The following is a 26,751-nucleotide window of genomic DNA, read 5'->3' as shown; positions in this document are numbered from 1 at the left end:
CGGAGCGGGCTAAAATTTGGCACACACATAGTTATTATAACGTAGACATCCGTTAAGAAATGATTTTTAAAAATTAAACTCCTAAGAGGTAAAAAGGGGGTTTGAAATTTGTGTGGTCCACGCGGACGAAGTCGCAGGAATAAGCTAGTTATTCATAATTCAAAAACATCATTTTAATTGTAGCATGTACCCGTTATTTACATTATAATAAGCATAAAACCACATTTTATAATTTTTATCATACCTAGTGTTTTTACCTACACTTCAAGGAAATTTCTAAAAAAATAATACTTATTTAGAAGCCTAAAACTGTTATGGAGTTTACTGTTTAGATATTATAGATATTATATAGGACAATAGTTATGCAACTGCACCAGGTTGCGTTCGCGAGTCGGAAACTGTCGGCGACACGCATGCTGCCGGTGCCGGACCGAGTGAAACACTTTCTTCGGTAAGTGGTCCAAGGCACAGGCGACACTAAAGCGCAAGTCCGCCCACATATGGAGTACTGTTCTGACCTTTCTGGCCGGAGCACCCCAGTACGAGCTCCTTCCATTTGATCGGATCCTGTTCGACTTGTGGACGATACCAAACTAACCAGCTCGTCGGAAAGATTGAAGCACCGCAGAGACATATGTTCTCTTTGCGTGTTCTATCGCCTCTATAATGGGGAGTGCTCTGAAGAGTTGCTTGATCTCATTCCACCCTCCTTTTTCTACAACCGCACCGCAATGCCATCGCAAGCAATTTCACCCTCACCACCTGGGTGTCTGGTGCACTTCGACCGCCCATTGTGCCAGATCCTTTATTCCACGTACGTGCAAACTATGGAATCAACTCCCTTCGGCGGTGTTCCCATTAGATTACAACATGAGGTTATTCAAGGGGCGGACCGAAAAATTCCTGAGAGGCCGGCAACGTCTGGTACTGCAAATGTTCATCTTATCTAATCTAATTAGCGCATGCGTCCACCACTTGGCCATCAGCCATTTCGAGAGCGATATATTCATCATCATCATCAACCAATAGACGTCCACAGCTGAACATAGATCTCTTGTAGGAATCCACACGCCATGGTCTTGCGCCGCCTGAATCCAGCGGCTCCCTGCGACTCGTCTGATGTCGTCCGTCCACTTAGTGTGGGGTCTTCTAACACTGCGTCTTCCGGTGCGAGGTCGCCATTTCAGCACCTTGGTCAACGTGTATCGGTTGTACGAACTATGTGCCCTGCCCATTGCCACTTCAGCTTCGCAACCCGTTGAGCTATGTCGGTTACTCTAGTTCTCCTACGGATCTCCTCATTTCTGATTTGATCACGTAGAGAAACTCCAAGCATAGCATAAGCTAGCGATATATTAGCTTATCCGAATGTTTCTCCCTTGTGCCACAGAAAGTGTCTAAGTAAATCGTTAACAAATGCGGGTAACGCACGGCCGCCTCACGCGACGTTGCGCAACGCGGGCCGGTACTGCGCGGTACATTTCATATTCTGTGTTTACCGGCCGTCGGCCGTCGCCGTCCGTCACTTGTACTCGTAAATCTTTACGAGTTATATCGCCGTTCCTACTGACACGGTTAACTTGGTTTTAAATGTGTGTCATGCAATAAGGCTGAAAATGAGTTAGCAGTTCGGTAAGGGAAGTTACTTACACCCGTATTCACAACCATTACTATGACGTCTCACAGTGCGCTTGAACGCACAGTGTGTGGTTCCACCAATCAGATTATTGTGTCACGTCAATGTTCGATAATCTGATTGGTGGAATCCATACTATGCGTTTGAGCACACTGTGCGACTTCATAGTAATAATTGTGAATCATCATCATCATCATCATGATCAACCCATTACCGGCTCACTACAGAACACGGGTCTCCCTCTCTGAGAAGGGTTTTAGCCATAGTCTACCACGCTGGCCATGTGCGGATTGGTAGACTTCACACACCTTTGAGAACATTATGGAGAACCTCAGGCATGCAGGTCAGGCATCATTGTGAATACGGGGGATGTATAATACGGTATTTGGCAACTAGTCAAATTAGTGACTTTTTATCAAACGTCAAAACGCGCGCTTAGTATTCGAAATTCTATGAAATACTGGAATGTGACGTCACATCATAATGACGTACTTTTTTAGTTTTTGTGGAGCATCGCTATAGCTCTGATCGCGTAGTATATAATATAGTTTACTTTATATGCCCTGGCATAATGAAATGCAAACTTTAGATCAAAATACTCTATGTAAATATTTACTTAGAGTCTAGAGCTAGCAAGTTCCTATTGCATGTTATGAAATGTTAGTTTTCAGAGTAAATAATGATCTTCGCTAAATAGTTGTATCTACGTCGCAGGATGAATAAATCCATATCCTACATCCTTATCCATATCCATATCCATATCCATATTCTTGCGACATCCCTACATAAATGAGAAAATGTGGCTGACATTTTACCATAGATAGGTAAGTGAATAAATAGCTTTTTACTACACTTCACGGAAAGAAGTTAGTACAGCACTCTCTCTGTTACGTAATCCCATACAAATGACAGAGACGAAAATCTCAATGGGCGTTAACCATTTTGAGTCCTATATTAACTTCTTTCCATGGACAGAGCGGGCTTAGCTTTTCACGGGCCGATTTCGACATTTGGTATAGAAATAGCTTAGAGATTGAGATACGGCGTACTTTTTGTATAAGTCCCGCAATTTGCTAATGCGCTTGGCCGCCATCAGTTGCGGGCATCATCTATTTGGTACATAGACGGCTTGCATCCCAGAGACGGATATGTATGCATTATGCATGCATGTATGCATAAACCTCGATAGCTCAACGGTTAAAGGAGCGGACTGAAAACCGAAAGGTGGTGGGTTGAAAAAATTCAAATAAAAAAAAAAAACATCCCGGAATATCAAAGAGTACCCCGGAATTTTTGGATCAAAATTCACGCGAGATCTCGCGCATCATTTAGTTTACTCCCTTGGATACAGGCGGTGGCTGGGTGCTCTCCGAAAGGGTTTCGGTTATAAATTGAACCGTAGTAATTATTACAGGGTTTAATTACTCTCTCGAAATAATGATGATCATGTAGTTATCTACTCGCGTCGGTAGTTAGAGCGTAATACGTACCTATTATATATTCTGTGGTAATACTAAAACTGTGGTTTTACTTCGGAGTGAAATCCGAAATGTCAGAGGTCAAAACCTACAAAATATCTAATATCTATATATATAAAATTCAAAGTCCTGACTGACTGACATATATATCAACGCCCAGCCTAAACCGCTGGTCCTAAAGACATGAAATTTGGAGGGTATATTCTTTGTAAAGAGTAGATATCCACTAAGAAAGGATTTTTCGAAATTCCACCCGTAAGTGGGTTAAATGGGGGATGGAAGTTTGTATGAAAGTCGGTCATTTTTCAAGTCATTTGCATGAAAATTGGTATTTGGGTTTTTGGTCACAATTGAAGAAGTACGTGTTTCAGGATTTTTGGAATATTTGGTGGATCCCCCCCCCCCTAAAGAAGTGAAATGGTGGTTGGAAGGTTATATGTGTTATTGTGTTATTCGGTGCTGTTCAGAGTGCGCGTCCTGATGTTATAATATTTGTTTCTGAAAAAAACTGCCATTTGTTTCCTGTAGGCCACGCGGGCGACGCCGCGAGCAGAAGCTAGTTAAGGATATATAAGGTGTGACCAGAACGCTAGCAAAAACTTGTATTAATATAATATTGTACATCGACCATTAGAAAGAGATTTCGGCTTCGTTGGGCATTGTCTCTGTCACTCATACCTATGTCACGTTTTGTCGGTCTTAATGACAGAGACAACGCTCTACGAAACCGCTTTATCCCTTTCTAAAGATCGACGTACAATATTTTCTGCCGCGTAACGTATGTATGATGAGGGACTCGTTTACCTAGAAGACTCATTTTACTCTTGTTTTAAAGATATAGATAGATATAGATATTGACTAGCTCATGCTCGCGACTTCATCCGCGTGGACTACACTCAAACCCCTATTTCGCACCCTTAGGGGTTGAATTTTCAAAAATCCTTTCTTAGCGGATGCCTACGTCATAATAGCTATCTGCATGCCAAATTTCAGCCCGATCCGTCCAGTAGTTTGAGCTGTGCGTTGATAGATCAGTCAGTCACCTTTTCATTTTATATATTTAAGAAGATGATGAAAATGCAACAACAATTTGGTGATTAAACGAACCGGACCACTGCAATAATTTATTGAAACTGTACCTACAGAATATTGGTCTGAAATAGTCTCGATTTCGGAACACTGCAACTGCGTCGAATTTCGGAATAACTATACGATTTTCTGTGGATTTGGATTTCCGCCCCCGAACCAGCCCGTGGTTAGAGCTCTTGCATTCATACATTCAATATTATTGGATGTTTCGTCTATTATTCGATATTAAAGCCTCAATAGCTCAACCGGTAAAGGAGTGGACTGAAAACCGAAAGGTCGACGGTTCAAACCCCGCCCGTTGCACTATAATTGTCGTACCTACTCCTAGCACAAGCCTGACGCTCAGTTGGAGAGGAAAGGAGAATATTAGTCATTTAACATGGCTAATATTCTTTAAAAAAAATATCAAAAAAATCCCATGTGTCTGGTTCATTTGTACTTAACATCTACATATATGCTTTAGCGATAAGGCCGCCTTTGCATGCTACAGCTATTAGATTAAGATCCTGTATTGTGTTTTTTCAATGTTTACTTTGTGTTGTGTGCAATAAAGTGTAAAATAAATAAATACATATATATATATAAAAGCACAAGGTGACTGACTGACTGACTGATCTATCAACGCACAGCTCAAACTACTGGATGGATAAGAAAGGATTATTGAAAATTCAACCCCTAAGGGGGTGAAATAGGGGTTTGAAAGTAGTGTCCACGCGGGCGAAGTCGCAAGCATAAGCCAGTTAGGTATAAAACTACAATGTCTATTTTCATTTTCAAGACCTAGGTACCTACTTAGTACCTAGCCTAGGTAAGGTAAAAATTTGAGTGAAATTTTGATTTATTGGAAGTTTTGTAGATAAAGCTAAAAGGTAAACTTATTTCATGGTTGACTATAGCCTATACAAGTGAGTATTCGAATCTGTTACAAAACACGTGGACGCTATCGATTTGAATTTTTTAGGCTGCGGCACGAGGCAAGATTCCAATCGATATAATGAGTTGAAGCCTTAATAGTTCAGTACCCGTAGTACAAGATTTTACGTCTCACCAAACCAAACCAAATTCGAGAGTCGAAATACTTCCGCGTTACAGTAAAATGGACCTAAACAGCCTTGAATTGAAGTCAAATATTCAATGCCACTGATTTTAATTTCGCAATGTTTCCGCTTGGAGCGCTGGCTGTAGAAGTGTAGACAAACTTGAGCTTTAAAACAAGGCATTTAAGATCCAGTTTACTGTAACGCGGAAGTATTTCGACTCTCGAATTTGGTTTGGTTTGGTGAGACGTAAAATCTTGTACTACGGGTACTGTTGTTTAGGGATTCAATGAAATCTAAATGGCAGCAAGTCCACACTCCACACCCGTTACGCCTATGTGCCTTTTTTAGGGTTCCGTACCTCAAAAGGAAAAACGGAACCCTTATAGGATCACTTTGTTGTCTGTCTGTCTGTCAAGAAACCTACAGGGTACTTCCCGTTGACCTAGAATCATGAAATTTGGCAGGTAGGTAGATCTTATAGCTGACATTTGTGGAAAAATCTGAAAACCGTGAATTTAGGGTTAGATCACACAAAAAAAATTAAATTGTGGTCATGAACTAATAATTAGTATTTTCAACTTTCGAAGTGAGTGACTATATCAAGTGGGGAATCATATGAAAGGTCTTCACCTGTACATTCTAAAACAGATTTTTATTTATTTTTATGCATCATAGTTTTTGAATTATCGTGCAAAATGTCGAAAAAATACGACTGTAGTACGGAACCCTCATTGCGCGAGCCTGACTCGCACTTGGCCGGTTTTTTTTTAATCTGACATTTTAAGGGGTTCTGGTTATATCCTGTATGTCAATGTTTAACCCTTGAACGCGATCGACGACGACGTACGGAAACATCAAAAAGTTCATAACATGTTCAGAATGTCCCTTTATGTCATAACTCATAACTTAGGATTGCGATCTCTGACCTTGACATTACAGATAATAAACAACAAACAAAGACGAACAATCAAACATTTAACCGGAAGCGGTCGCACGCGAACAATGGCGCATTCAATATGGCGGCACATAATATTTCATATTTATTTGCACGCATTTGACAGATACACAATCTTACAGTGCGACAAGGCTCTCTTGGCACTTGAATGACATTGACAGGGGGGCGCTGTTAGAGCACAAAGGCTTAGAACAAAGGGGACACTTGAGGGCAACGTTAGTTCCGATTTTCGCCACGCGCCAAGATAGCCTTGTCACACTGTACCTATATTTGTTTCATACATCTCGCCATCGTATTCCGACCTAGAAGCTAATAAGCTTTAAGGCCAAAAACCGGTCAAGTGCGAGTCGGACTCGCACACGAAGGGTTCCGTACTATCGTGCAAGATTATGTATAAGTAGTTCACGACTGGTCGAGATAACAATCGGGGTATGAGGCGGTGGGACGCCTCGCACGTCACCTGCTCTATCCCGCACTGGATTAACGCGGGGGATGTGCGGGTGTGCGGGACGTCCCCACCCCGATTGCCATCTCGACCTGCTGTGTAGGTACTTTACCTATTATAATTTATGACCTTTCTAATAAATTAATGCCTGCAATAATAATTCTTAATGAAAAATACATAATAATAAGAAATACTCACCTAAGTACATATTGTATAAAATAAAAACTAAGTAGTAACTACTCAACGATAAAATACAGCCCGTTTAAAGAATTTACGCTATTTTAAAAATACACTATTCATACTAAAACATTGTGTTCCTTAGCATGAAAAATGCCAGTTTATCATAAGTAGATTAAACTTAAAATAAAATTAAAGCGTTTCATAATATTAAGCACGTTTTCGTGAAAAATACTTTTCACAAAACTGCCTTTTATTCACGGCAGAAAAATGTTGAACGATAAAAAGCTAAGGCAAAAGGTTTCCGGTCTTGCGATACTACAAAATATGTATTTAACCTCATGCTGCATAAAGTCCGTCGCAGACGACACACAATAGTAAGTATGACGAAAGTCGGCGAAAACCAACCATCAAATAAAAATAGAAGATACAGGTAGTTTACCACTTTAACGCAGAAGGCCCACAAAAAGCGGTTTTACAAAAAAAGGAGTAAGTACCAAATGCGGCATTTAGGTCTTATAAACGATCATAATGTAGACCACAAATTATAACCCACTATACCGTGGGAAGTCTTTGATTTTCTCAGATAAAAAGTTGCATAATATGCATTAATTCATGGTATAAGCTATCTCCACTTCAAATTTTAGCCAAATCAGTTATTGTGGTGTGAAGGAGTAAATAACAAACAGACAAACTTTGACATCTATAATATTATTAGGATAAGGATAATCTTTATTTAGGCTAAAATAATTCCTGCGTCTAGGGCTCAATCCGGTTTTTTGACGAAGAGTTGGATATAATAATTAATACCTGTCATACATGCTAAAACAGACAGTGCGTGAAATCGGACACCGCTTCTGTTTGGTCAATTAATAATCAATCTCTGACAAAAAGCGGTTGTCTGCGTTAGGTCTTAACCTTTTTGAATATAAACTATGCTATGTTACCGTATGGAAACTCTGACCCTGGCCTGGGCGGGAAATATAAAAATACTTTATTACCTAACCGAAAGAACCTAACCTTACTTTTACGAGCCAACTTCTGAAATAATATTTTCGTACCCCCACGCTGTACCTATACCACATAATATTTTCTCTAAAACACGACAAGAAAACAACATATTATTTTCGGTAATAGTTGCCCAAGCAAAGAGCGTTTCGAAATTCTTTTATCGTAACATGGTGGTGAGGAACAAACAAGATAAATTGACATACTGACAAGTGTGTTTTAAAAAACTGCTTACAAAACTTTATAATAGTCATCACAAAACCATTTTTTTACTTCGAATCTAATCTATCGCTGCTTTTAGAGTTCTGTACCTCAAAAGGAAAAACGGAACCCTCACAGGATCACTCTATCTGTCTGTCAAGAAACCTAGAGGGTATGCCCCGTTGACTTAGAATCATGGAATTCGGCACGTATGTAGGTTTTATAGCACACGTAAGGGGGGGGGGGGGACCGGGGGGGTGTGAACGTGAATTTCAGGTGAGAAATGATGTATAGTCTACGACAGAATTGCGGGCTAACTTAGAAGGACTGGTGGACTGGTATAGACATTCTGCTAACCCATTTCCTGTGCCCATGCCCCTTATTGGTCTCCACAGGCATCGTACCGGAACGTTAATATTGCTTGGCGTTGCGGTTTTGCCGGCAGGATGGTAACTAGCCACCGAAGCCTTCCACTAGACAAACTATTACTTACTACCTGCTATTTACCCACCCGTTGCACTATTGTCGTACCTAATCCTAGCACGAGTTTAACGCTGAAGGGGAATGGGGAATATTAGTCATCATTGCCCAAAATTCTTTAAAAAAAATCTACGCGTCGACTACACAAATTTCAAAACCCTATTTCACCCCTTAGGGGATGAATTTTCAAAAATCCTTTCTTAGCGGATGCCTACGTCATAATAGCTATCTCATATCTGCATGCCAAATTTCAGATCAATCCGTCCAGTAGTTTGAGCTGTGCGTTGATAGATCAGTCAGTCAGTCAGTCAGTCACCTTTTCCTTTTATATATTCCTTTAGATTACGACGGCTATTTGTCTTGGTCAAAGGTTACGTTTGAACGCTCATTTTCAAAAGTTATGTGTAAAAGTATAAGTTTTCTTGTCCTAAAATATTATGTTATTAAATACACGATCAGCTTAACTTAAATCTCGATTCAACAAAGCGTAACGTGGTGAAAATATTATTGTAATGTGTAGAATCTTTAGTGATAACATTCTTTGTTTTTTATAAACGATCTGAATTGTGGAATCTCACATCAATAGAAGTTCAAGTTCCATAAAAATAGAGTAGTAAAATAAAAACCGGCCAAGTGCGAGTCAGACTCGTGCACCGAGCGAGGGTTCTGTACTACAGTCGTATTTTTTCGATATTTTGCACTATAAATAAAAAACTATCATGCATAAAAATAAATAAAAATTTGTTTTAGAATGTACGAATAAAGCCCTATATTAGTTTTAAAATTGAAAATACTAATTATTTGTTCATGAGTACATTTTAATTTTTTTTGAGATGTGACCACAAATTCACGGTTTTCGGATTTTTCTCGTTATTTGTGCTATAAGACCAAATTTCATAATTCTAGGTCAACGGGAAGTAACCTATAGGTTTTCTTGACAGACACGACAGACGGACATACAGACAGATACAACAATGTTATCCTATAAGGGTTCCTTTTTTCCTTTTGAGGTAGGTACGTACGGAATTTTAAAAACTGGTCAAGTACTAGGCCGCAAGATTAAGGGATGATATATGCCAACATAATATATGTTGTGTATGTGTATGTGTATGTGTTGGCATAAATCATCCCTAATGCTTCCATTTGTAGCATGTCGCATTGTCGCATGTTGCTCCGACATAAAACATTTTTTAGAAACTAAAATATTATAATAATTTACAAAATAATTATCTCGATGAGGTTGTAGATTTAATTAAATATATTTTAGTTTTAATTTAATGTTGTTTTTTTACTTTTATTTTACAAAATTATAAAACGAGATACCTTGTAGGTGTCGAGGCAAAATGAAGCGACAATATTTTCCCCAAACGCTTCAATTAGAGGACTCATTTCGACAAGCTCTACAAATGGGGTACAAATGACAACTATTACAGAGACGCGGTTTAAATTACAGCTGTAATTACAGTTTACACTGGTGAACCGTGTCATATGAATCAGATATGAATCTTCGAGCAAATAACGCCATGCTTCAATATTATGATAATCACTATTCATAGATATTATAAATGCAAAAAACCGGGCATGTGCAAGTCAGGCTCGCGCACCGAGGGTCCCGTATTAAGTCGTATTTTATCGTCATTTTGCACGATACATCAAAAACTATTATGCATAAAAATAAATAAAATCTGTTTCAGAATGTACAGGTAAAGCCCTTTCATAAGATACTTACTTTATAAGTTGAAAATACTAATTATTATTTGTCCAAAACACTTCTTTTACCTCAAAAGGAAAAACGGAACCCCTATAGGATCACTTTGTTGTCTGTCTGTCTGTCGGTCTGTCAAGAATCCTACAGGGTACTTCCCGTTGACCTAGAATCATGAAATTTGGCAGGTAGGTGGGTCTTATAGCTGGCATTAGGGGAAAAATCTAAAAACCGTGAATTTGTGGTTACATCACGCAAAAAAAATTAAATTGTGGTCATAAACTATTAATTAGTATTTCCAATTTTCGAAGTAAGATAACTACATCAAGTGGTGTATCATATGAACGAGCTTCACCTGTGGATTCTAAAACAGATTTTTATTTATTTTTATGAATTATCGTGCAAAACGTCGTAAAAATACGACTGTGGTACGGAACCCTCGTTGCGCGAGCCTGACTCGCACTTGGCCGATTTTTCCTGATCATCAAACTATCGAGGCTCTTAAGATATACTTAGGTGGAGTTTGACAATATTATAATCAATACAAATTCCTCAGAGACAAGATCCGGGATAAGATCAGTAATTCAATATTCCTGCTTGAGATTATTTCCTTGACGTGTCAGATAGCATCTAAATTACACAGCTCGTGAGCATAATTACAGCTGTAATTCGAAGCCGCGTCTTTGTAATAGTTGTCATTTTGTAGCATTCGCCTAAATGAGAAGCATTTGTTTGATGTCGTTAGCTATTTGAGTCAAATTGGAGTTTCTCACTTAATTTCGTTTCTAATCTCCCTACCTTCTTGTGTCACGTAAATCTTATAAAACGATTTTAGAGAGCCCGTTGCATAATTCATTTAATTCTCTTTTTACGTCTAAATAGGAAAAACATTGGCGCCGATTCTGTTGTCTTGCTCTAAACTAAATTAAGAGTAATTATCTGCATATTTTTTTTTATATTGCTAAAAAAGGACAGAACATAAATTTTACATTTTAAGACTGTAAATTTTAGTGCACGCTACTTTAATCAATAGGTTCGCGACTGGCAGCTCTGCTAAAGTCACGAGGGTTGTCAGCTCTAAATTATATTTAAAACTGTAAAACTGTATCGCTCCTTTTCATATATTTTTATTTATTTATTGACACTTTATTGCACACAACACAAAGTAAACATTGAAAAAACACAATACAGGATCTTAATCTAATAGATGTAGCTTGCAAAGGCGGCCTTATCGCTAAAGCGATCTCTTCCAGGCAACCTTTGACGAAAGGAATCACGAAAGCACGGGTTGGTGCGGCAGCCGAAAATGGCCCTAGTTATTATTAAAAATTAGACTACATACACAGTACATTCTAATAATACACAAATATATATAAATATATATACCCATATACATATCTCTATAATATACTACATAATTCTGTTTACATAGATAAATAATAGTCCTTCAAACGATTTTTGAAGGTGTTTAAGGATTTCGCCTGACGTATTTCAGCTGGGAGAGAATTCCAGAGCTTGACACTGTTAGTGGTGAAAGAGTTACCATAGTATACCGTGCAGCTGTGTGGAGTCATAAGCTTATTGTCGGTTACTGTTAATATTACGAGGATGCGAATACTTTAAAATTTACTTCTGCTTAGAATCAGTATCACTATTAAACAGATTACGAGATTACACTATTACGAGATATGCAAACTCGTGCTAGGGCACTGGATTACGATTAAAATCAACCGGACGTACCGACAAGGTAGCATGCAAAAATTGATTTTCCTCGTCACCACACCCCCCACACCTCCCTACAAATAAATAATTAATCGATCCAACCATGAACTCCTCAGTCAATAAACTCCAACACAAAGACGTTTAGTTCCGTCCAGCCCAGTTCCTACTTCCTTGACTTCCTTTGTCTTTGATAATGACTATATTGGATATTTGCCAAACACGACGCGTGGTCATTTCCATCTACCATAGTCATGTTGTTGTTGAAGCTATATGAAAGCTTAGTGGTAAGGGCGTCCACCTAATCAAAGTTCGGGTTTTCGATCCCCGGCACGCACCTCTAACTTTTCGTAAACGTTTTAAGTAATTAAACATCACTTGCTTTAACGGTGAAGGAAAACATCGTGAGGAAACTTGCATGCCTGAGAGTTCTCCGTAATGTTCTCCAAGGTGTGCGATGTCTGCCAATCCGGAATTGGCCAGCGTAGACTATGGCCAAAAACCCTTCTCACTCTGAGAGGAGACCTGCTGCGCGATTGCGGGAGAATGACAGCTACAAAGTCACGATCGCAATCACCTCTGATTGGTTGACGCTCGCTCACTATTGGCTACAATACATTGTTGCAACAATAATCGCACAAATTCAGCCAATCAGAACAATTGAGATTGTAATAATGATTGATGCAGGTATCCCGCAATCGAGGTGCTGTGCTCTGTAGTGAGCCGGCGATGGGTTGATCATGACGATGATGTTGATGGTGAATACGAGTAACAAAAGACAATTTATAGAGGCACCTATTTTGGGATGGCAACATTATTATACCAGTTATAGTTCTTGCATTTCACGAATGCCACTGTCTCAATATTATACTATAGTTGACGCATTTTAAACTGAGTCGTCGAGTTATCTGTCTGTTTCGCTCGCACTTACCTACAACCTGTAAGTGCGAGCGAAACAGACAGATAACTCGACGACTCCGTTTAAAATGCGTCGACTATAGTTCCTTGAAGCCAATATTAGTCGGTCGCATTTCACTCACAGCGGCCAACCAAAGTTTAATTGTCCGTAGCAATGATGTTCGGTACTGCAACAAGAACCAATCAAGTCGTCTACAGCATGTTGGCTGCATCCGATGCCAATAAATCGATAACCAATAACCAAACTCCTTTATGGAGGAAACCTTCGATCTATCGCAGGAGCGCAAATGTTCTAATAACTTTGTAAATATCTATAAACCTAGGTATATAAAAGTAAAAGCTGACTGACTGACTGGCTGACTGATTTATCAATATCATTATGATCAACCCATCGCCAACTCACTACAGAGGTCTCCTCTCAGAGTGAGAAGGGTTTGGCCATAGTCTACCACGCTGGCCATGCGGATTGGTAAATTTCACACACGTTTGAGAACATTATGGAGAACTAACAGGCATGCACGTTTCCTCACGATGTTTTCCTTCACCGTTAAAGCAAGTGATATTTAATTACTTAAAACGCACATAACTCCGAAAAGTTAGAGGTGCGTGCCCGGGATCGGGCCTCCGACCTCCGATTAGAAGGCGGGCGTCCTAACCACTAGGCTATCCCAGTTTACTCATAATGGACAGCTTCTTAGGTATTCGACTCATAAGTCATACCATAGCACACAACAAAGGTTCGTATACTACACCTGATACCCTCATTCGAGAAGCATTACAGGTGCACCTGTGTCACTTTTAAGCCGGTTAGCTTTACCCTGTTTGTAACTAACATTCAGTTCAAAGGCCTTTATGTTATAACTTGTAGGACCACTGTCTACACATATCAAAATATATAAAAAGGAAAAGGTGACTGACTGACTGACTGACTGACTGACTGATCTATCAACGCACAGCTCAAACTACTGGACAGATCGTGCTAAAATTTGGCATACTATTTTGCATGCTAAATTGGCTATTATGACGTAGGCATCCGCTAAGAAAGGATTTTTGAAAATTCAACCTCTAAGGGGGTGAAATAGGGGTTTCAAATTTGTGTAGGCCATGCGGATGAAGTCGCGAGCATAAGCTAGTTAATTATTAAGTCTACAGTTACTGTTTATACTCAATATTTGCCCATATTCTCTCTGCCAATCCGCACTTGACCAGCGTGGTAGACTATGGCCAAAACCTTTGTCACTCTGAGAGGAGACCCGTGCTCTGTAGTGAGCCGACGATGGGTTGATCATGAATATTTTCTAATGTGCAGAGCGTCCCGGCCTCGTACCCCGATTGCCATCGCGACCTGTCGCGGACTATACAATAGAAGTAGGTACAATAGGTGGCGAACAAGTCAAGCAAGTCGTGCCCGGCATAAATTAGTCATCTTCTCTATATATAAAAATGAATCGCTGAATGTATTGCTGATCGCAAATCTCGAGAACAGCTGAATCGATTTCGCTAATTCTTTTTTTATAATATTCCTTGAAGTACGAGGATGGTTCTTACAGAGAGAAAATTTAAAAAAAATTGAATCGACTGTTAGGCGGAACAAAGTTCGCCAGGGCAGCTAGTCATTAAATAAATAAAACAACTTCGCACGCAGGAAAATATAGTAGGCAGCTGTTAGGGCACGTGCACGATTGTGCGCAGTACCATCTAGGCTTTGACCCTTTGGGCGAGCACGCGCTCATTTCCATAGTAAGCGCAATCATTAAGCGCGTATAGATACATATTACATACTGATTGCTTGCATGCCAATGTGGTGCTCATTACCGACATACTACTACTATACTACGTCGATAGCACAGTAGTTGTTTATACTAGCCTTTTCTTATTATAGACCAGCTTATGCTCGCGACTTCGTGTGGACTACACAAATTTCAAACCCCTATTTCACCCCCTTAGAGGTTGAATTTTTAAAAATCTTTTCTTAGCGGGTGCCTACGTTATAATAGCTATCTGCATGCCAAAGGAGATCGCCCGTGAACGGGCCCTCTTTTGTGGCGTCGTGTCAAAACTTAAATTAATTTTTTTTTTAAATGTGTTATTTTTTTACGATTATGTTTTATAACGACTTTTTTCACTCTATTACTGAAAATATCCACAATTACAGTTAGAATCGTAAACATGCATTTATTTTGAAGAAGTATTAATTAAATAAAGAAAATATATCTCGACTCTAGTATCATAAGGTCGGATGTGTACCTCCGACCAAACTCACTTTTTTACATAAAGGTAATGAGCATTTCGGGCTCTTTCTGCCAAGCTGACACCAGTATTTCTATCTCTTTTCGTTGCAAAGATAAATACATGCATAATGTCGTATCTGAACACATTCTAAAAATTTGGAGAACCATAATTATATTTTTTGACTTGCGTATGTATGCACCAAAGCAATGGAGAAAAATTATAGATGTATTTTGAGTTCGACCATTATGCTACGAAATAAGTTTATTTGTAATACTAGCTGGTACTGCAGTTACGCGCTTTTGCTTCTAAAATATGTAATAATTTTGTTAGGTAAAATCACAACAGATGTTATGCTTCGAATTTTTTGTATTAATATTTGGACTGTGAATCATTTAAGACTTTTTGCCTTGTAATATAAATAATTATGCAATAAAATTCATGGAAGTAAGTTGAAATAAAGCTTTTTGTTTGTGACTACATTAAAGTTGATGTGATTAATAGGTAAGAAATCCATCCTATTTCACCAAAATTTTGGACTAAACTGCGGGAAAAAAGTAAAGAGCCAGAATAAAGCTGAAGACATTTTGAAAATGTAGACTAGAAAATCTTTTAGGACCACGAAAATCACACCATGGAAATCTAAACATATATTATAATAATACCCCACTAAGCAAAAAACCGTGCATTTATGGTGTTTTTATGATTCATAGTTCAAATCATCAGTTCAAAAATTTATTGCCCTAGTTTTTAAGGTAGCCTTAAAAATTAGAGTACCTAATCAATTTTTTTCTTCTTTACCCGTCTTATAATCGACCGAATTTGATATTAATCGAGAGCAGAAATTATAAGGCACCTACAATATGTGATGATAGTGATTCTAACGAAACATACCTAATTATAGGAAGCTTTAGATTATGTTAATTTAAATATAAATGTAGTATAAATTAATTTATTAATTAAACAACTAATAAAAGTGAAAGTAAAAAAATAAAAAAACTTAACTAAAACACGAAAGAAACAGTTTAAAAAGTATCTGTTAAAAAGAACAGTCGAAACCGAAGCAATGGAGTTTTCAAGAAAGCAGAAAGTATTTTTTTTATTACAAAAGTGGCAATGCCGGATTTGACTAACAGTAAATCCTTATACCTGCGTAGTTTCTGCACCTTAAAAACGATTCATGATGCTACCAGCAGTGTTGCTACTTTAATGTGGTCTGAAAACATCAGCTGCAGCGGAAGGAATAAAACAGTATCTTGTCTTATTTCATTAATCTACTAGAGAAGAAACAAAGTATTCTCGAAATTGTTGAAGAATTGACTTTGTGGTCTGATAATTGTGTCGGTCTTATGACCGACACAATTATCAGACCACAAAATCGGAGCATGATAATCGTTATGGCTTACTTATGATTATTATAAGGATTACCACACTAAAAGGTGATAAATCACAAGCTTTATGCTAAAATTCAACATGTACCTACGTGGAGTAAGATGTAATCCATGCACAAATAGAAAAAAAGGGAACAGCTGAAAACAATGCAGATTACTAAACTAAGAGATTGGTCACAGTTTACAAGAACATCCGAAGGAACAAAACTTTTTGATAAGTTTGATTTGGCACTACAACATATTTTTAAAGACCACATCCCTTTACAAAGGTGATATATCAGGACCGTTTGTTATATCAAAAAAAAAAATAAGAACGGCGGGGATTTTCAGATTTCGGAATATATTACCTGGCTACAACTAACGCAATAATGTTGGGTGTTATTATTTTATAAAAACTACTTTAAAGAAGACTTTTTTGTACTTCATTAGTATGTTATAGGTACATATAAACTTAAAATTCTTCCCCGCTTTCGCCCAATATACGACATAGGTACCATTATCCACTGTAAAATATAACCAACTTTTGCAGTAGGTACCTGCTGACCTCCATTCTTACTTTACGTACCTAATCATTGTAAGGAAAATCAGGCTATGTTGGCATGTTTTAGATTTCCATATTGATGTAACCGTCATGTATGCAATTCCACAAAAAATGTTTGGCCCACTGTAGGTTTCTAATTACTTTGTAATTTTTTTTTCCAATTTTTGGCCGTTGTTTTTAATTAATGGGCTTTATTTGTGAATTTGTAAATGTTATTTTCATTCATTCAGAAGTCACAAGGTTTACACGGATGCAATGGTCAGACTATCGGGCGAATGCAATTATTATGTTTCAGATCTAACTAATCAGTTTCAGAAAAATCAGATAGGTACATTGTTGCTATCTCACAAAACTCCTAAATGATTTTTGTGAGATAACTACTGTGATCTTTTGTCCGAATATTACTTATGTATAATCAGTTAAGACGTATTATGAAATATTAAGTAATAGATCCGACTTTTATTTCAAATTTGTAATAGTAAAAATTGCAGCCATAAAGTCGGTTTACAACTTATGCACACAATTTTTTAGCACAGTTACGAATATTACCAGCATAAAGTCGCATATCGTCCATTTTAAAGAAATTGTGAGTTTATATTTTATTTATTAATGATAAAGTATTTCTAGTAATGGTTAATGATAGGTACAGTTAAGTGTTAAATATTACAAAAACAACTGAAATTGTATCTCTAGTAGTTTAGAAATTATGACCCGATTTCCCTAGCATTTTTGTTTTGGCTCTCCTGAAAAGTAGCAAAAATCCACATCCGACCTTATGATACTAGAGTCGAGATATATATATATATATATATATAACCTCAATATCAGCAATATAAAAAATAAGATTTCTTTATAACCAGGGTGAATAAATAGAAATCGTTTGCAGAATATAAAGAGTTAATTATTTGTCTACAAATAAAATTAAAACCATGGTGACATAACAATTATATTAGGGGGGCCCAAAGCTCCTAAGAAAATAGGCAATCTCTTTTCAGCCCGATCCGTCCAGTAGTTTGAGCTGTGCGTTGATAGATCAGTCAGTCAGTCAGTCACCTTTTCCTTTTATATATTTAGACTAATTAGCTGATGATGTGGCCTACTTACGCAACGTTCGTTGACCTCTAGTGTCGGGCAGATCTTTTATTTGCTAAACTTTAAGAAAATTATAGGACACTTTTTATATATATTTTTTCGCGTTTTATATATTGTGGTATATATCAGTAATCATCAGTACTATCACCTGACTTCGTTTTTGGTAGCGTTCTGGTTACACCCTGTATATATAAGGAAAAGCTGACTGACTGACTGAGTGAGTGATCTATCAACGCACAGCTCATAAACCACTGGATGGATCAGGCTGAAATTTAGAATTGCTAAAAAAAGATTTTTGAAAATTCAACCCTTAGGGGTTAAAAGTACACGCGGACTTATAGGGCAAGTCGCGGGCATAAGTTAGTTTGCATAGTAAACAAGTTGATAGTAACAGTTTAGAATGTTTGCAAGTTAAGCCATTCCCGCCTCAGTTTGTTGTGGGCTCTTCTCAGACCTGGGCGCGTTTGGAACCCTCGTAGCTTTAGTTTCAAGTACGTATTAGTTATCACCACTATATCATATCATCTTACAAAATGACAATCAGGAAGTGTAAAATTTTACCAATTCTGAATAAATAATTTGAGTTTGAGTTTTGAAGAAATCGCCGCTAAGACCGAGGGCTGAGGCTGAGCACTTTGACTTTGCACAGACTTAAAATTGAGTTTAACCGAGACAAATTTATGTGAGAGATATACATCTGTCTCGTTTTAACTCTGACTTAAGTCTAAGCAAAGTCAGAGTGTGCTCTATAGATCTCAGCCTGAATGCTAACACATAAAAGGCCAGCTTGTGACACGGGCGCTTGGTCATGGTCGTGACACACTTTAACACCTTATACTATAACCTTCGTAAAACAATGCGACATCAAATTATTTTACATTTCAGTCAAATACTGAGTATTTAAGGACATATATTTTTAGTTATTTGACCTAAAATTTAAATTCTAGTACATACCTATTTGTTGATACAAAATTAAGTCAAATAATAGATTGTATGTACAACAAGGAGTAAGGACATAAAAGAAGCCATTTCATCCAAGACGTTTATCTATCTGAGCCGAAGGCGAGGGCAGATATTTAAATCTAAATATATAAAAGTAAAAGGTGACTGATTGACTGACTGATCTATCAACGCACAGCTCTAACTACTGAACGGATCGGGCCGTCCGTTCCGTTAAGAAAGGATTTTTGAAAATTCAGCCCCTAAGTGGGTGAAATAGGGGTTTTAAATTTGTGTAGTCCACGTGGACGAAGTCGCGAGCATAAGAATATAAGCGAATTTAAATTTAGCGAAATGCTGTCAGAATCGACACCAATAACAACAGTAAGTAAAAAAAACTAATTACTTTTTAGCCCGACCTAGGACTCGAACCCGGAACCTTATTTTCCGCATCTAAATAAGCTAGCCGCTAGATCAACGAGGGAGTTAACCCCACAATATCAACAGTATCACGTATCGCAGAGGTCAATATTGCGAATATCCTTGCGATATGGAATTCGCAATGAGGATATCCGGCAGATATCGAACGTGACGGATGGTAGGAAAACGTTTATGCTTCACTTCATCGAAATATTGAATCTTCAGCATTTTTATATTATCCGTTCCGTATTTACACATTTGTAAAACATCATCATCATCTCGACCCACTACTGAGATGGTCTAACCTCTGAACAAGAGGGGCTTAGCTGTAGACCATAACGCTGGCCAAATGCAGATTGGCAGGCAGACTTCACACACCTTTGAGAACATTGTAGAGAATCCGCCTGGCCGCCGCGCCGCGAGAATAGAGAGCCCGGAAGAGATCGCTTTAGCGATAAGGCCGCCTTTGCATGCTACATCTATTAGATTAAGATCCTGTATTGTGTTTTTTCAATGTTTACTTTGTGTTGTGTGCAATAAAGTGTCAATAAATAAATATTTACCCATTTGTAAAACATCATCATCATCTCGACCCATCACCGGCCCACTACTGAAACAGTCTAACCTATTCTGTAGACCACAACGCTGGCCAAGTACGGATTGGCAGACTTCACACACCTTTCAGAATATTATGGAGAATTCTCAGGCATACAGGTTTCTTCACGATGTTTTCCTTCACCCTTAAAGCAAGTAATTTTTTTTTTCTATCATAAAGCACCATTATAAAATGGCAGCTTTATTACTACTACCATCTAGCCTATGGGCTAATAAGTAATATTATTCTAGCTTAAACTTCTACTTATGATTAATTTTTAAATCTAATTTACAAGTAATATTTACAATGTATTGTTATAAATACTCAAAACCACCTGTGCGAATAAGGTCATTATTATGCAGGATGTTGTTTGCCTTACTTTACTTATTTGTTAAATTATGCTTTGAATTTTTATATCTAAGTGTATATAAAGGCACCAGTATCGTTTACATTTAACATTTATTCTAGCATTACCCGCAACATATACAAAACAAGTGAAACACGTGTACTGTGACGTAATCTAATAACTATTCAGTGCCCACTGGTTAGTTCTCCTTACGCCCGATGCTCATTAGTATGTGTGTACGTTTTTTTGTTACGGAATTCCGTCGGTTATGTGTACAGACGGTAAAATGTGGCTGAAATCGCTAGGTATTTTACATATGATTGTAATATGTTTGTCGGTTCATTGGTTCCCTCATTTATGTACATCCATATTATATACTACTAATTAATACGCCCCGGCTTGTATCTCGTAATTTTTTTGAAAATAAATATAGGGGGAGAGGGAGGAGGGGGGGGGGGGGGGGGGAGGGGGGGGGGGGGGGGGGGGGGGGGCACGGCCTATCCCTTTAACGAAAATTTTGTATATAGCGTAGTAAAATGCGCCGCTACAAAACTTTTCAAAAGGCAAAGAAGTTACTATTCTTTGCCTTGTTTTTATCCATATTGTTCTTCATATAGAAAATTGAGTTCTCCTTATAAAAATAACTTTTCAAACAAGAAGGCTAATAAAGTGCCGACTCTAGCATAAAGTTTCTGTAGCCCCTCGAACCACAAACACACTAGAAAAACTTTTATATGAAGTACCATCTTCATAATAACTTATTGTGTAGACCCAAGCACTACTCGCTCTCATCAGAGTTTATGAAAGTTTTCTTTATATATAAACCTTTTACAAAAATAATAATTGTTGTTGATATAATTATTATATTTTATCCGCATGTTTTGATTATTTCTTGTTCTTGTTTCAGATAAACGTCTTCCAACAAAATTTTAGTTGCCGTAAGTACCAGAGATTTTCTCACGAAAATACCTGTGTTATCGCACTTATAATTTATTATCTCTGACAGAAGTCACGTGATCGTTGCGTCAACATCTTGTGTCGGAAGTATAAAATATATGAGCGGTTGATGAATTTTAAGGCGGTCTAGTTCCGACGCTAGACTCATTTGACTATTAAATGCTTTGCGTTTAGGTCATCCGTCATTCTAACTGATTGGTTGTAGTACCTAGTAATTTTGTGCCCAAATGTTGTAGTTAGGTTAGTTTAAAGATTACACCTCTCGGTAAGCTCTGCGCGTGTGACCAATGTCTGCGTGCAAGTTTAAAAGTAAATTAAAACTACCTGACTATTCATAAGCACGTTTAAAAAGTTTACATGAATAAAAAAACATTCTATTCTATTCTAAAGAGAGGACAGTCGAATAACCAATCCAAAAATAGCTTATAATGACCTGCTTTTCTGTGTAACTTTTAAACTCACTTCTGGTACCCTTTTACCTGCATTACAGTGCGACCAGACTATCTTGGCGCGAGGCGAAAATCGGAACTAACGTTGCCGTCAAGTGTCCCCTTTGTTCTTGTTTGAATATTTTAAGCCTTTGTTCTCCAACAGCGCCCCCCTGTCAATGTCATTCAAGTGCCAAGAGAGCATTGTCGCACTGTAGGTGACTAGTAGGTAGTGCCGGACTCTTACCGGCTAAAACCCCCTACTGTCTCCTTGTTAGAGCACGCCAACCAACTCGAGGCCCATACCATAAGCGACGCGGACCGCCCGGTGTCCATCATCCACAAAATGAGACCAGCAGGGCGAGTGTCTAAAACCTGCATCTCTCATTATTACAATCTCAATTATTTTGATTGGCTGAATTTGTGCAATTCTTGTTGCAACAATGCATTGTAGCCAATAGTGAGCGAGCGTTAACCAATCCGAGATGATTGCGATCGTGATATTGTAGCTGTCATTCTAGGGCAATCGCGCACCTGTGGCCCTACCGCGGTTGTTTGACAGCTACAATGTCACGATTGCAATCATCTCTGATTGGTTAGTGCTCGCTCATTATTGGCCACAATGCATTGTTGCAACAAGAATCGCACAAATTCAGCCAATCAGAACAATTGAGATTGTAATAATGATTGATGCAGGTTTTAGACAATCGCCCTGCTGGGCTCGCGGGTAGGGCGATTCCCTCACCACGTTCACCATCCTCAATGCTTCGGCGGGCAGTACTCGCCTTTCCCATGGGTGCGTCCACTGCCTGGGCTCGGAGGGGCGCGCAGTTGATCGCCCTCGTAGACTGGAGTTTCGAGCTGATGGTATATTTTTACTTAAATGTACATCAAAATGACGTTAATGAGACATGGTTCCAGCGCAATAGCAATTTGCGGGACTTATACTAAAGTATTCGTTTATGGCAGGTATTTTTTTTTATTTTTATTAAAGAATATTAGCCATGTTAAATGACTAAAATTCCCCTTTCCTCTCCACCTAAGCGTCAGGCTTGTGCTAGGAGTAGGTACGACAATAGTGCAACGGGCGGGGTTTGAACCGTCGCGTCGTCGACCTTTCGGTTTTCAGTCCACTCCATTACCGGTTGCGCTATTAAAGAATATTAGCCATGTTAAATGACTAAAATTCCCCTTTCCTCTCCACCTAAGCGTCAGGCTTGTGCTAGGAGTAGGTACGACAATAGTGCAACGGGCGGGGTTTGAACCGTCGTCGACCTTTCGGTTTTCAGTCCACTCCTTTACCGGTTGAGCTATTGAGGCTCAATTAGATGTATAGCATAAGCAGGTATCGGCAAACATAAATACAGCCTTCACAGCAGCCGTGTGTGGACATAATGAGTAATTAGACATGTCCGGACGACCTTGGGCCGCCATTGTCAATCTGTCACAATCATGTCATTGTTCGCGCTAATCTTCAATGACACAGATTAAATATGCCATCTGTGTTTATGTATTCAAAGTTGCAATAGTTTAATATGTTTGAAACATATTAGTTGCCGGTTGGGAAGAGATCGCTTAACGCAATGTTCGTTGACCTCTAGCGTCAGTCAGATGTTTTATTTGCAACATAGAGCGAGACCAATAATTAATCTATGGTTTATAGGACTACTAGCTGATGCCCGCGACTTCGTTCGCGTGAAGTTAGGTTTTTTAAAAGTCCCGTGGGAACTCGTTGATTTTCCGGGATAAAAAGTAGCCTATGTCACTCTCCAGGTCTTTGACTACATCCATGCAAAAAATCACGTCAATCCGTTGCTCCGTTGCGAAGTGATTGAAGGACAAACCAACAAACCAATAAACCAACAAACAAACACTTTCGCATTTATAATAAGGGTACTGATTTTATAATTTTTTTTCGCATTTTTTATGTGGTATCATATGAGCCCCCCGATTGTGTAAGGAAAACGTATTCATCATTAGCGTAATCGTCAAAAAATTCTTCCCTTTGATTGGTTGATTCGCTATATTCGTTGAACAGAACAAATAATTAGTATTTTCAACTTTCTAAGTAAGATAACTATACTAAGTGGGGTATCATATGAAAGGGCTTTACCTGTACATTCTAAAACAGATTTTTATTTATTTTTAAGCGTTCTAGTTTTTGATTTATCGTGCAACAGACAGACAGATAAGGAAGTGATCCTATAAGGGTTCCCTTTTTCCTTTCGAGGTACGGAACCCTAAAAATCAATACAAAACACGGAATTCAATCCAAAAAAATCTCCCGTGACCTTAATGCATCAACTCCAGATATCCCCCTGAATTATTTGCAGCCGGACGGAGTCAGGAGTGGAAAATTATTCACAAACAGAACTTTGATAAAATAAATAGACGACGAGCTGGTGAAAATTGTAAGGTGGTTTTTGTTAATTTAATCTATATATAAAAATAAATCGCTATATGTGTTGCTGATCGCTAATCTCGAGAACAGGTGAACCGATTTCGCTAATTCTTTTTTATAATATTCCTTGAAGTACGAGGATGGTTCTTACGGAGAGAAAAATTTAAAAAAATTGAATCGATAGTAAGGCGGTACGAAGTTGAAATGAGTAGTAGGTAAATAAAAAACCGGCCAAGTGCGAGTCAGGCTCGCGCAATGAGGTTTCCGTACTACGGTCGTATTTATTCGACATTTTGTACGATAACTCAAAAACTATGATGCATAAAAATAAATAAAAATCTGTTTTAAAATACACAGGTGAAGACCTTTCATATGATATCTAACTTAATATTATAGTCATCTACTAGTAGTTACTAGTACTAGTTACTACGAGTACTAGTTCAAGGATAAATTATCAAACAAACTTACATTTGCATTTATAATATGGATAGTAACTGATTGTCTAGAATATCTCACTGTTTTTATCAAGTGTCTCTTAAAATTTTTCCACTTGATCACCGTCTAAAAGCAATGAGATACAAAAGTTTGCAATTTCAGAGAAAAATATGGGGATGCGTAATCGAAAAAGTCTGGATCGAGTGATGTTTACTTTGTTAATTGGGTGGGCTTTGTATTTTGTAGGAACATCATTTTAACTTTCGGGTTATCATGTTTTTAGGGTTCCGTACCTCAAAAGGAAAAACGGAACCCTTATAGGATCACTTTGTTGTCTGTCTGTCCGTCTGTCTGTCAAGAAACATACAGGGTACTTCCCGTTGACCTAGAATCATGGGCAGGTAGGTAGGTACATCTTATAGCTGACATTTAGGGAAAAATCTGAAAACCGTGAATTTAGGGTTAGATCACACAAAAAAAATTAAATTGTGGTCATGAACTAATAATTAGTATTTTCAACTTTCGAAGCGAGTGACTATATCAAGTGGGGTATCATATTATGAATGGTCTTCACCTGTGCATTCTAAAACAGATTTTTATTTATTTTTATGCATCATAGTTTTTGAATTATCGTGCAAAATGTCGAAAAAATACGACTGTAGTACGGAGCCCTCATTGCGTGAGCCTGACTCGCACTTGGCCGGTTTTTATTCTTATTTGTGTACATAATACCAAATATTTTACTTTGAAGTTCCGGATTTTCGTTTTTCTCGAGTTTCTCATTCTAAATGATGATTTTGGGCAAATATTTAATGTTACCGGGAACTTTTTTATTAAATTAATTTTTGTTTAGATATTTTAATACATACTTACAATTCAAATGTTTAAAACAATTTAATTAAAAAATTACATATCAAAAATGTCATCTTTTACTTATATTTATACTTATAATATTTATATTTAAATATTATGATTTGCAAAAACAACCTGCGAATCTCAATTAAGAAACCGGTCGAGATTTAACTAAACCTAGATTTTCCCATGTATGACTAACGTACACGTTTTATAAATCACGTGCGTGTTTTATACATCGTTGAATATTAATAATTTGTAAAATATTACTAGATATAATAACTATCCGTATTATGTATTCAATTACGAGTAGATACTTATTATTATTATTATATTTAAAGTAAAAATAATTTAATTTATTATCCAATATTTTATGTATACAAGAGTTATAAATATAATTTCATATTATCAATGGTTAACAAATAAACTATTAATAAACTTAAATCTTTAAAAAAAAAACTTATAATTATTAGATATATACCAACAAGTGTTCTTATTTAAACTTTAGTATAATATCGTATTAAGTAGGTAGTCGATTAATTATTATTATTAATTTTAAATTATAGAAATGTGAATAACTAATTTAATTACCCACTTATCTACATTTTAATTCAGAAAAATATAAGTGATATTGTGAAATGGTGGTACTAAAAAATATATTAAAAAAACTATAAAACCAAGACTGGGTTACACAAATTAATAACCTAGCTACTTATCGGTGAATCAATAAATAATAATGAATGAACACCTCACTAAGCAAACCAGAAATAACACAAAAAATAACGCTTAAAAGCCAATAGCACTTCCGCACTTAAACACTAACAATAATTAACATTAACAAGTTAACGTTACCCAATGGCGCGGAACTCACGTCGAAGATGACCGCGCACGACTTTGTAATTAAAAATATCTACAGTAGATACCTACGCGGCAGCAAATAATGTACATGGACCTTTAGAAGGAGATAGCGGATTTGTAGACCATTGTCTCTGTCGTTGAGACCGACAAAACGTCATATATGTATGTATGACAGTGACAGACAATGCTCTACAAAGCCAAAATGTCATTCTAAAGGCCGATGTACATTATTTTCTGCCTCGTAATGTCCCTACTGATACATATTATATAGACTGCATAGTTTACAATTTCAGTAAATGACACGAGAGGCATGGAAACTAAAGAAGAAATAATCGGAAATATTATAATACTACCGACCCGGTCCCGATTCTTTCATTACAATTTTCGTAGGGATCTGTATTTTTTTTAGAAAATAC

The 26,751-nt window shown here is 37.6% G+C and overlaps 1 protein-coding gene across 1 annotated transcript in view; it reads left to right on the top strand.

The window, feature by feature from the left end:
• The window catches only part of LOC117991366 (Ig-like and fibronectin type-III domain-containing protein 2), a 174,822-nt gene that overhangs the window by 40,902 nt on the left and 107,169 nt on the right, over nucleotides 1-26,751 (top strand). Inside the window, exon 3 of the mRNA XM_069505007.1 lies at nucleotides 21,312-21,342. The gene's annotated coding sequence lies outside the window, so the exon portion shown is untranslated. The remainder of the gene's footprint in view (nucleotides 1-21,311; nucleotides 21,343-26,751) is intronic.

This window comes from Maniola hyperantus, chromosome 19 (genome assembly GCF_902806685.2).
Source record: "Maniola hyperantus chromosome 19, iAphHyp1.2, whole genome shotgun sequence".
In the NCBI taxonomy this organism is placed as follows: domain Eukaryota; kingdom Metazoa; phylum Arthropoda; class Insecta; order Lepidoptera; family Nymphalidae; genus Maniola; species Maniola hyperantus.
Note: the sequence above shows the minus strand (reverse complement) of the source record. Positions and strands in the feature narration are given on the sequence as shown.